We start from the raw sequence: 13,845 nt of genomic DNA, 5'->3' as shown, positions 1-13,845 counted from the left end.
AACACTGATATTTATAAATTGAATAAACAAAAAGTTTATTTATCATTATTGTTCTCATAAGCATGAGTTAATAAACACAAGGGGGTCCAAGGGGCAGAGTCTTCTAGATCGAAGGGAAAGGCGAGCCATGACTCCTGGCGGCTCGGTGGCATAATATACTGGCGGAAAGGCTGCTTTATATCCCTTGACCGCGACGATAAATGCAAGTAACCATTTAGCGCGGGCGAAGCCGCAACGAGGGTGCTCTATTTCTTGATTTGAAAAATTTCTTCAGTTATCATTTTTGAGGTTTTTTGAAATTCGATTTTTTAAGGGTGCGAAGGTGTACGGCACGGCGGTTCAACCTACAGAGCCATTGATACTGTTACTGTCTGTGCGACGCGACTGGTTGCACCTGCCCCAGATTTCTTGACTAAAAAACATAAAATAAAAAATTATTATTGACCGCGACGGGGAAAGCAAGTAACTATATAGCGCGGACAAAGCTGCCTCGTGTATAAAGCTAGTATATATATATATATATATACTAGCGGACCCGATAGATGTGGTCCTGAAGCGGCATTATTCTGTAATAAATGCACACACATAGATATAAGTAACTTAATTAAGTTAAAATTAGCAGGAATGTGTTCTAAATTTCATTAAAATGACTATTAGTATGATATTATCAGTTTGTGATTGTTGTATTATTGTAATGGGTTTATTGATTAATTATGTGTAGTATGGTTAATATTTATTTTCACTAAATATTGAGATATCTGACGAAAATCGAAACGTCGTAAAATGAATAATTAGTGTAATTAATAAATTTTCATCCACATTACTACTAATTTTCACTTAACATCATTCTAAAAAAGTACCTCCTACACATTTTTTTTTTATTTAATAATTTTGATGTTTCGTAACCATGTAACAGCTTAATTAATCAATTAATAAAACAATTAAAGCACTGTAAAAAAGCAACGTAGTTAAAATTTTTATCATTTTTCTCATTCTTTATTTTAACATCTATTTTACCAAATTTTAGATAATTGTAAATTAAAAATAATTTTAGAAAACTTTTTATAAAATTAATCAGATAAAACATTATAAATTAAATTTTTAAAATATACTTTAAACTATATTTTAAGTAACTTATATTTTAATTTTATAAATGTTATAATTTATTTTATAATCTTAAATTTTTATTTTCACACACACACACACACACACAAAAATAGTATCTGGCAAATTTTTACCTTATACCATCATCAAGAGCAAAAAAAAAGTTAACTGATCATGTTAATAGACAAAAGTTTCAATTAGACTTCCTTAAATTACCAAACATAACAACAGAAATAATAAAATAAAGGTATTTTTTTTTAATAAAACAAATAGATTTTTTCCATCACAACAAAACCCCACTAAACTCGACCTATGTTATGAGAAATTTAATTTTATAAGCAATTTTTAAGGTAATTAAAACTTCTTTACATTGATAGATATTTAACCTTATTTATTTAAAGATTAATACAAGAATATATTGTTAAAAATTTATTTTCTAAACATGGAATAATATAAGTTTAAAACAAATTCCGATACTGAATGGAAGCTAAAGAGTTTAATTGCTTTTATCAGACTTTTATAAGGAAACACAATTATTTTGTATTGATTTGGTTTTTATTAACGTCTTTTTTCGTCCATCCTGTGTAAATTTACTGCCTAAGTAGCCGAGTTACTAAACCTGTTTTAAAGAAACCTATTACGGGATACAACTCTTAACGTTTATCGCATCGTTAATTTTATTTCTTTCGCATTTTATTACTTTAGTTTAATTTTTATTTTACTTGTAAGTAGATTATATTTTCTTCTTTTGTTATAAATTAATCTTTATAAACAGTTAACCTACTCCTAAGTGTAATTTTAATATAACTTTTTTTCATATATCATCGATCAGTATCTGATGTTTTCCTTCCTGTACTGTTTGTATCGTAGAAATTTTTCTTTTATTTCCTCACACCCTTTTCTTCATAGAAATAGAAAAACTACAACAATAAACCTAATCCTTTCATTATTCTGTCATTTACAGCAAATTTCCTTCCTTGCCTAACAAGATGGAATAACTCTTTTTAGAAAGTATATTTTATTTTATTTTATTTTTGTTTTCTTTCTTTATACCTTTATTTAGTTTTCTTTAAATTGTATAGAAAATAAAGAAAGGTTTGACATAAGCATGGATTTTCCTCATTACCTTTTTAACAAAAAAGAATTTTAAGAAAAAGAAATTGCATATATAATAAAAAAAAATAATAATTTTTTTTATCACACATTTGATTGTTTTAATAATATTATATTATCTCCTCCCTTTTTTGTTTTGCGCTAACTCTCTTAATATTAATATATTAATTACAGCTCTTTAACTATTTTATAAATTCTTTAATCGTTTACCTTTACTTGTGTTCCCTCTAAAAATCTTTGCATTACTAAAAATTAACTAAGCTTGAATGTTTTAGTAAATAACCTATCATTCTATCTCGTCTTTTTAGAAGACTAGCTAGAACATAATAAATTTTATTTAAAAAAATAATTACATTATAGTAATGTTTTAATTACTAATATTGTTATTTTCGAAAACTTTGGTGACAGCGGTAAGTGACTGAATTACTAAGAAAAGACTACGTAAGTAGGTGAGAGAAACCAAAGAGACAAGGTCGAGAAAAGAACTAGGTATAGATGAAAAAGAAAATCTTAGGCAGTTCTGTGCCAGAAGTTCAACTTTTCGTTAATTTAATTTGATTTTAATATCTCCTTTTTAAATATGGTTTAATAATGCTAACAATTAATACTAGAGATAAGAAAAACGGCAAAGTTTCAACTTACTGCATCCACGCTTCTAACTTGACCACTCAAATGTTTTCGGTCATAAATTGAGCATAACTCAAGAAAAACTGAACCAACCTTCATCAAATTTTCACGTACACAACATCAGATACACTACTGCAACATACCTCGATTTAAATGAAATTAACAAAGCTTCGAAGATTTTTGAATCACGAACTTTCATACATAGGCCTTTCATACATAAGCATTATATATACGTATATTCAAACGTTTATATATATATATATACACACACACACACATACACACACACACATATATATAAGGAAATCCCAATTTAAATGAATTGTATTTTCATACTCCTCATACCTCAAAACGTAAAAAAAAATTAATTTTTACAACTCCCCTATCACCATGCGACCAAACGTTATATCCTACTTTTCTTCGAAAAGTAGGTAAAAACATTCAGTGACAAAATCAGTGAGAGAAAGAATGACTGGAATCAATTTAATATTTGTAAAGGGTTGAAAAAATAGAGAGCTCTCTGTATTTTTAAATTCATGGGATAAGCGAGGTTTTGGACGTAAATAAAATTTTTCTGATGGATTGTCAAGTTTCAAGTCAAGTTGATGCCATATCAGCTATTATTTTTACTATCAATAAAAATTATTTACAAACAACTGATATGTTTAAATGTGAAATCATTCATTTCAAAATTCTCGTTGGTGCTTATTTTTTAACAAATTTGTTTATAAATCATATAAACCGCGTATATTTAATTAAAATTTTGAGAGAAACAATCATAAAAGAGATTTAAAAACAACATGGATCAGTTAAAAATCTACTTCTGCATTCCATGTTATGTAGTTTAATGTAATTTAATTATGTTAAGAGATTATTTTAGCCAGAAAGAAATTATAATAGCTGTTAAATTAAATAACCAAAGCAAGTATTAAATTTGTTATACGTTTTACAGTCTATATAAATTAACATTTTGTAAAATCATTACGAATTGAACTTAATAAAACAATAAAATTGTTAAGGTTTCGGCGAGAGTTTGCCGCCAATTGAAAACATCAAAAATCGAAATCAAAATCGATCAATTTATCTATTTATAGTTCTTCAAAAAGACGTGTCCGAATCAAAGAAGTACAGATGTGTATGAAAGGCGAGATAATTATATATTTTTCCTACTTAATTTTCTCAAACACAAAAATATAGACAGTTAAACATTTTCTATTGTGTAACTAAATGATAAAACTTTTTTAATATAAAACAAATATGAAATCGTTGAGAAATAACTGGAGATAAACAATGTATGTATATATACATACTTGTATATATACTTAATAACACAAATCATATAATAAAAAAATTCGTCAAATTTTCTCAAATGTTGATTGTAATTGCAATAACTCTTGCCGGTCCGAATTCGTACTTTAAACAACTTCATAAATCCTAATAATTCATGATCCATAAGTGACTGTTCTACTTCTTTACTTGCTTTTGAAAGACGATAATTCACAATGCAAATCATATGAGCGATCATTCTTTAGTTCTAAATCCTAATTAAGTCATTTATAAAAACTTCTGTGGAACAAAATAATTTGTTGCAATTAGGGAGTATCATGCAAAATATTGTGCATCTTAACGTATATAATTATTTTAGAATTTTTCTTGAAAATATACTTAATTTTTCATCTTTGAATTTTTGACAGTTTAAGGTTAATGAAAAAAAAATTTTTGATCATTATTTTTAATTCATGACGGTATCAAATGATTTAGTCATTGAAAATAATAATTAATTAGCTGCAAAAATTTTAACGGTTCATAATTTTCTTTGTTTCAAAAATGAATTTTATTCTAGAAAAAAATGTTGTATAATTCCAAAATAGCAAAACAAAATGTAAATTTCGTTTATAAAATTGAAATATGATTTAATAATTTTTTTATTCAATAAGTTAATGTTTTCCAAGCTAATTAGTAGACAATTAGAACTTAAGTGCACAGTCATTACAAACTGAAATTAATATAATACGAGTAAGTAAAAAATGAAGATACCGTTCTCAAAATGCATTTCAGAAATATTCATCTCGCCGTCCTCCGTGGCACGAGTGGTAGCGTGTTGGCCTTTCATCCGAAGGTCCTGGGTTTGAATCCCGGTCAAAAGCACGTATTTTTCATACGCTACATTTCCATATCCATGCACAAGCTTCAAGCTTATGTGGCGATATCATCAAGCAAATATGAATAATGTATTACATATATATATATATATTTTTTTAAATAACTTATTGATAATAAAACATTAAACAACAACGTTATAACTCATCTAGCTATCTAAATAGAATAATGAATATATCGTATATACTTTTTTTTAGCCTCCGGGACCACCGTTAGGTATTGCTTCAGAAGAAAAATGAAATGGTAATTTTGTTGCGTGTGAAAATACCAAGCGTTCACATACCTAAGAGAAAAAGAACAATACAAATATTAAATTAAATGTAGCAGAATAATATCATTTTACATTTATATTAGAAATAGTGCAACATAAAATATTACTTTTGTGAAATCTAAAAACTCAACCTATGCTAAACGGTTATTCAAATAAAATACTTTAATCTGAAAAATAGAATAAATACTTTTTTCAAGACTAAAAGTAAATAATTCTAGAACTGTAACCGTGATTACATAACACAATTTTGTTAAAATCATTCCATTGTCTTATTATTTAGGTTTATTCATTTATTTCCATTCTATTTATTACTTCTTTTCATGTTCTTAATATGTATTTACATTTATTTTACATCCTTTATATCTAAAGTCAATTGTTAAACGACAAAATTGGAAATATACTTTATGTATATTAATTTTTTTTTAAATTGGTTCTTGAGCATTCCATATGTATTTAAAATAAAAGTATGATTAAGTTAGAATTGTAATTTACTTTTATTAATTAATTTTTATCTATTGTAAGTAACATGGGAATTTATTAGAGTGTGAGCTGATAACCAAGCATATATAAATATTATATACTTCAACTATCTTTCAACAAGTTAAAGAGTCGGGAATCATATCCGGATGTATTATGGTTTATAGTTTATGGTTTACGGTTATATTATGGTTTCATGGAAATTACTGGAGAGAATAAAAAAAAAAAATAGAAGGCAAAAATTTATTCATCAGTCTTATGGCTCTTTGTGATGATGTTTTAATACACCATATATACCATATATCGATTTATTAGTAACATTAAGTAAATTTACAAAGGACTTTAGACAGTCGTTGTTAACTAGTATACGTAATTATTTTTATTTATTAAAAATAAAAATTATGTTTATTGTTTAATTCTATATTCTGTTTTATTTATCCTAAAAATATATCAATGGTTAATATATTCAACTAATAGAATTTTTTCGGTCAATCAAGAAGAAATAAATACAGTTTACTAAGTTATAACTGATGAAGTGTTTTTAATTGCCTCCTATAGTTGACCGAGCAGTGAGTTGTTTTTTGCCAATTAAGCAAAGTCGCATTTTCCAATTTTTGCATTACATTTTCCCATAGTCGCATATTTTTAACCATTTTTCATAAAGATTTTTACTTTCAAAATTTTCTAGTGTCTTTCACTGATAACATCTTCTGCGTACTGATAAAATCTCATTCTTCATATTTTATTCCACCTCGTTCAATTAACTGTGCATAAGTGAACTTCCATTATTCAGAACTTATGTCGCTGGATCATACATAAAGTCCTTGTCTGTGTATAACGAATTTAGATACATTTTCACTTATTTAAATATTATATTATTAGTAACTTATCTTACATTGTTGATTTTAAAAATGGAGTACATATACAGTACTTATGTTTATAGAGTATTTTAATTAATGTATTCATATTTAGTTTCACAATTTAAGTTACATCTTTCACTGTTTGATTTATATTACAAATACTATTACAACGAAAAAATAAATAATATAAAACTCAATTAGATTAACAAATTTATGTGGTTTAAATAAGTAAGAAGAATAGAGTTACACAGTTTATTTATCATTAATAAGGAGGATATGAAACTGAAAACCATCCTTAAGTTTAACGGTTTATTCTAAAACCTAATACGTTATCCTACTTCTTTATTGCGTAGTGCTTTTTTCAGTTGGCTAATAAATACTTAATCTCACTCTGGTTCTCGAAAAACCTTTATCATTTTCCCCTGGAATACCGTATTTAAATATGAAATTATGCACGTAATAGTACAATAATAAGATTTAATGGAAGTACGCCCTTGACATCCAACAGTCACTGATATATGTTATTGCTGAAATCAATAATAACACAGGAAGACTTCTGTGGTATCGACTTCAACTTTAACCAACAATTGATTGTACTTTATTTTTATTTTAACTTTACTATATCATCTTATTAAATTAGATATAATACGATTTTTTTCAGTGACTATTCATAGAAGAAATAGGAACGCGAATTATGTATATAAAAAATTCAGATCCAGAATTTGAAATCTTTAAACGCATATAAAGATTTTACATGTACAATTATTTTTTACATTGATTTATAAATAACATTCCGCATCAATTATCATGCCTTATATAAAAAAAAAAATTGTTAGAAATATTTTCAGGCTGTAATCTTTTCATTTAGCAATAAAAAAAAATTTTTGAAGATATTAAAATAAAATATTTAAGTTTTAATTGATTAGTATAAAAATTCGTAAAAGGAAAACTTATAAAGAATGACAGAAATTAGTAAATGAAAAAGGAATATCTTTGACATCAATAAAAAGAATCGAAAAGAATTTTAAATCATAAAAAATTTGAAGACAAAAACTTCAAGTAAATACTTTCACTTTAAGTTAAGAAAACTTTGTGTAATAAGGATAATCATTCTGATCATAACTATTGCTCTAACGTTACAATACAGTATGAGTTATAACTGTTAATATAAAATGAGAAATATACTAATTCCTGATTTTAAACAATATTATTTTATGCAAGTCGAAGTAGATAATAAACAGTCAACTGCCTGGTAGATATTCTATGTTGAAGAAAGAAGTAGTAGAAATATTTGAATAAAGGCTCATTGATTTTGAATTTGAATTACTCATCAACATTGAATTTATGAATTAAAAATCACCATTTTCAGGAATTAATTCAAAGCGCCAGAACACCATATCTAAGAAAGGTTAAGGAATTAAACGAAATTATGAATAATGAGAAAAGAATATTTTGCTCACAGAGGGATCGCGAAACGAGACAAATATTTACTGAAAGAAGTACAAGGTTTTTCAAAAATAGTCCGATTTCCTTGAAAGAAAAAATGATACGTGAATATCTTCACAATGAAAGTAGCAGATTATTGATCAACGATTTACATTCACCAATTTAAATAAATTGAAATAATAAATAGTCACACTAACAGGTTGGTACATCCAAAAGAAAATTGAAATATTGGTCGATATATAACGCTTTCTTTTAATTACTCCAGTTTTAATCAAGCTAGGTGCGTTGCTTTTAATTTTGCCTTCCCCCCTCTACTGATGGATCCGATGTTATTACATTAATATTTATTGTTTTTATTTATGGCAAAGATCTACCATTAAATACCCATTCTTGCACTTACATACCAATTTTCCCGTTTATCGCAGGAGTTGGCTTCTATGCTTCTTCTTTTCATTGTAGTTTACTCGGTGTTTCCATTGAATTCGGTCTGCTTACATTAATAGGTAATTTTTAAAAAATGGTTTTTTAAGACAGATTTTTATTTTTTTAAATATAAAAGCGATCATTTATTTACAAACCTTTCAAAAAAAATGTTGGTATCCATTGAAAATGTTAATTAAAAGTTAAACCACTGAACTATGCTCAATTTAAAAAATATATATAAAGATATGAGGTCGCTAATATAGAATAAAACTGTAATTGTTCATTTTTATATTATATTTACAAGGATAAATTCATTTTATAACTTAAATAATTGTATTGTCTATATAGTCATGATCGTTCTTTAAGGGAGAGTATGTTCTTTCAAATGCACTCAAAAATTGAATGTAAAACTGAATTTTAGTACTTAACGAGATACTTGAGAAGACAACCTGAATATCATTATGTTTGAGCAGTTATCCTTTCAAAGAATTAAAAACTCGTAATCATTAGACTTTCTTCCACTTCATGATACTGTTATAGAAATTAATGTGAGGACAAATTGTCGTAAAATATTATAAACGTTATTAACTAGATAAAGCGACATGAACTTGTACATAAATAATAGACTGGAATTTATATTTAAAAAATAAGTCTTCTGAAATAAAACAACATAAGAAGTTCAGAATTCTAAGTTATATAATTATTATTATTAGTTTTACTTTTTATTTTCTTACCAACGTTACGAATATGAAAAAAATTGACAAAAGCTTTTATCAGTCCAAGAATAATGTTACTTTACATCACACGTGATATAAAATAACATATTAAATAAACGAAAATAAAGTGGAAAAAAAATCACAATTGAAATTTTATTACTAAACAAAAATCATCCCCTATTGATAACACCTTTTTTTTCTAATTAGCCTCCGGAACCAACTCAAGATATTACTTCAGAGGATGATATGTTTGAATGTTAATGAAGTGTAGTCTTGTACAGTCCCAGATCGGTCATTCCTGAGATGTGGGGTTAATTGAAAAGCCAACCGCCAAAGAACACACCGGTATTCACGATCTAATATTCAAACCCTTATAAAACTAAATGCTTTACTAGGATTTGAACCTTAGAACTTTTGACTCCGAAATCAGCTGATTAGCGATGACGAGTTCACCAATAGAGCAACCCGGTGGGTAAGTATTAATAACATCTACTTCTATATTTAAGAACAATAACGTTCCAAATATAAAAAAGATGTTTTCGTTAATTTATAATAAATAAAAAATGCTGACAACAAAATTGTAATACGTTCCTGGCCCATGCCAGAAATAATAACCCAATGGTTATTATTTCTTATATAGAGGAAAAATAATGATAGGTAAAAAACGTTACGTATGATATATTTTTTGGGATGGGATAATTTATGATGAGGTTTAATTCTAAAATTATCATTATACGTTTAAATAAACAAAAAACAACATAAAAATCGTTATTTTTTAATTCTCTGCTCCCCCACCTCCAAAATCACCAAGAAAGTTTTTTTGATTTTTCTATATTTACTATGTTAAATGGAAGAAAATTCCAATGAAAAATGTACAACTATAAATGCTTTCGAGGATTTATTTTTTTGGGATGAGTCGAAAGTTATGATGAAATTTTATTGAAATATTAATATTAAAAGTTTAAATAAATCAAAAAATATTTTAAAAATTCAAAAAAATTTTAAAACCAATATCGGCTCCCCGAAAGTATTGCCCCTAAGTATTCTTTTTTGGTACTCTTGCACTATTACTATGCCTAAAAAGACATTAAAAATTTCCTTAAAAATACGCAATAAATATTAATATAGCTTTTTTTCAAATTTTGGGGAAAATTTTGTTTTAAATAATAAGATAAGCATATACTTAATATAAAGCTTACTTAGCTTAAAGCTATACTTAGCTTAATATAAAGTGGGGATATGTTTGCAAAATTTTCAGAATATTGAACCCAATAAACTGTCTACCCCACCACCCAATAAATGACCCTTTATATATATATATTTTTTTTTTCTTCCTAATTGATTGGTCTATTATTCTGGGTGGAATCATTGACTAAAAGTTTCATATTTTTATTATCTTTATTTTTGTTATTATTATTTTTTTTTTTCAATTTTATCTAGGATTAATTTCATTTTCAATTCTATCACTGTATTATTGTATTGTATTTATGGTTCTAAGTTATTTAATCTGTATGTATGTATATATAATCTTACCAATAGCTAAAATTTTAGTACTGAAAGACTTGTATCGTATAATTAATTTTGAAATCCAACTTGGAAATCCACATTTGACCATTATTCAATAAATGATTCGTTTATTATTTTACTCACAAAATATAATTGGATGATAACCTCAAATATAGTTATTATTTGAGGGGGTTATTATTGTAGGTGGTACTTAGTTCTACAAGACTTTAATTATTTATTATTAGTTTAATTATTTTACTTCTATTTTATATTGTTTGGTTGCATGTTTACTAAGCTTACGTATTAAAAATTTAAAAGTTAAATAATTTCATTTTTACTTGTAATCTGTTTATTTTGTGGAATAAAAATTATCACATACACACACACACACACACAACTCTCTGAATAAATTACATCAAACCATATCGTGCTGTGTAAACTAGTTTTCAACTAAGGTTTTACATTAATGATTGGTGTGGCATTATTAAAGACAAAATTCTGGGTTCATTTGTTTACAATGAAAAGCTTACTGGAGATGCATACGTTCATTTCATAAAAATTTAATATGTCGGTTTTTTGAGGATGTACCTTTACAAACTAGATTGCAACTGATTTTCCAGCACGATTGTACAACACCACATTTTTTTTTAGCAGCTAGAAATCGCTTAAATGCTAATTTAATTAACTGGATTAGACGCGGTGAACCAATCGATTGGCCAACACGATCACCTGACTTAACGCTACTTCATTTGGGGCCTTAAGAAAACAATAATATTCCAAAAAAACGATAATACTAAAGAAAATTTATTCATTAAAACACGAAATGCTATTGAATTTTGTACGAAACGATCCTGAGATGATAAGGAAAGCTACCGGAAATATTTTACGTCGGGCAGAGTGCTGTGTACATTGTAAAGGAAACATGAACAATTATTGTAACTGAGATTTTTTATACTGTTACCATTTATCATTTCGTATATTTTATTTTCTTATTTTGCTGTATTAAGAATAATGTTTATTAGGTACAGAAGAAGAATACCACCATATACTTTCTATTTTTCGTTTGTTCTGCTTCAATAAAAATCCGATTTGTAAATTTTTTTATTTTTATTTTTTTTTGTTTAACCTCCAGGACGACTGATAGGTATTGCTTCAGAGAGTGAGATGAATGATTTGTAGCGTATGTGAAAATACCATGCCTGACCGAGATTTGAACCCGGGACCTTCGGATTAAAGGCCGAGATATTACCGCTCGAGCCACGGAGGCCGGTAAAACTTTTTAGTTACTTTTTATTGGATGTATTATTGGATGTATTATTAATTTTTCAGAATTAAATTCTCTACAAGTTTTATTACTAAATCATTCGTATTTATTAGTCATTTAACAAAGCTGTTGTACTACAAATCTAAAAAAAATTGTTTATCGACACCGAATTTTGTGTTTTACGTCGGATATCTTAAAACCTACTAAAGTTACAGTTCTGAGATCTATTTTATTCTACTCCTTAGCTCAAATTAAACAAGAAACCACCAACTTTACTCCTTAATTTTTATCCAAAAAATTGCAGTAGGGCTTCTTGTTATTACAAGAGCAGAAATCCGGTTGAAATTTTTCACTTGCCGTAACTGGAAAACAAAGCTTTCTAAACCTATATTTACATGAACTTTTTTCAATATTTGCACCAGTAAAACATGTCCTGAAAGTTTACAAACTTAAGATCACGTAAATATCACTTCTTTCTAGCTTCTTTTCTTTTCCATGCGTTTCGAATTTTTTTCTGCATGGCTACAATATTTTTTCATCTCTCGAGTTCTTCCTGTCTTATTTTTTTCCCACAAGAACTTTTATATTGTAAATTATTCTTCGGAAGTTATCGCTATTGTAACAGTCTTCATCATCTTTTTCAGTTAGTTTGATTCGCAGTTCGATATTCCACAGTTAATCAAAAATTTTTTTATTTAATCTGTTTTGATCCATCTTGATCATAAGCCCCATGAAATTTAAACTTTCTTTTACTATCGATGTTTTTAGGTCTTTTTGATTTTTGTAGCTCTTGTTCGATTTCAATCTGCATCTTTTCTCTGTCAACCCTGGACCATGGATTTTCTTTGCAAAGCTTCGTTCAATTTTCAGAAATTTTTGAGATCTTGGAGAGATTTCTTTTTATTATAGATTTTTATGGTTATAATTCTAAGCTTCTCCAGTTTTGATATTCAATTTTCAATTGACGCTTTATACGTTTCTTTTCTGCTTATAATCTCTCCTTTTTACTTCAAGTGGTTGGGTAAAATTTACCTTTCCGTATTATTTAGTAACAATTGTCTTTTATGTGAATGATTTGATGTTCGTCATGATTTCTGTCTTTCTAAAGGATATTTTTAGTCCTGCTTTTTGCGTTATTCCTTTTCACTCTTCTATTTGTGCTACTGAATCATCCTTCGATTCAACTAAAAGATCCAGGAGATCAGCAAACACTAGGATTCTTATTTTGACGTGTATTATTTTGTTCAAAACCAACTTGAAAACAGGACTGATAATATTCCATCACTTTGTTTCAATCCTGTAATTAGAAAAGGTTCACGTATTTTTCTCCTAAATTAGCTTTAGAAATAATTGTATTTGAGAAAGAAAATTGAATAATATACATATTAAATAATATATAAATTTTTTTTACAAATGTTAAATTTTTAATAAACAAAATTGTTTTAATGCTTTTACGAAAAGAGAATACAGAATTGACAGCGTGATAGGTAAAAGTAGTAAATAATTCATATAAAAATAAAAGTATTTTCAATATTAAAATTATTGAAATTCTATCAATCATTCACAAACATCAAAACATTTATATCAGAGATTCACTGATATCGAATGGTTAAATTAATTAATAAAAAGAGGCTATTATACACAAAGTAATTAAATAATTGAAAAAATTTAAAAAAAAACAAATGATATCTGATAGAAAAAAGAATTACGAAAGATATTCAAAACTGTGAGAAGATATTAAAATTAATAAGCGAGTTATAATGTTTATATTTTTTTTATGGTGTCAGTGTTTTCCGTTACTGCACTTAACAGGAAATTGGTGGCATAGTTAGCACCATTTTTTTAAAAATCTAAACCAATAATTCAACGTTTGGGTCC

Source organism: Lycorma delicatula, chromosome 3 (assembly GCF_047948215.1).
Source record: "Lycorma delicatula isolate Av1 chromosome 3, ASM4794821v1, whole genome shotgun sequence".
Taxonomy (NCBI): domain Eukaryota; kingdom Metazoa; phylum Arthropoda; class Insecta; order Hemiptera; family Fulgoridae; genus Lycorma; species Lycorma delicatula.
This window is presented reverse-complemented; position numbering follows the sequence as displayed.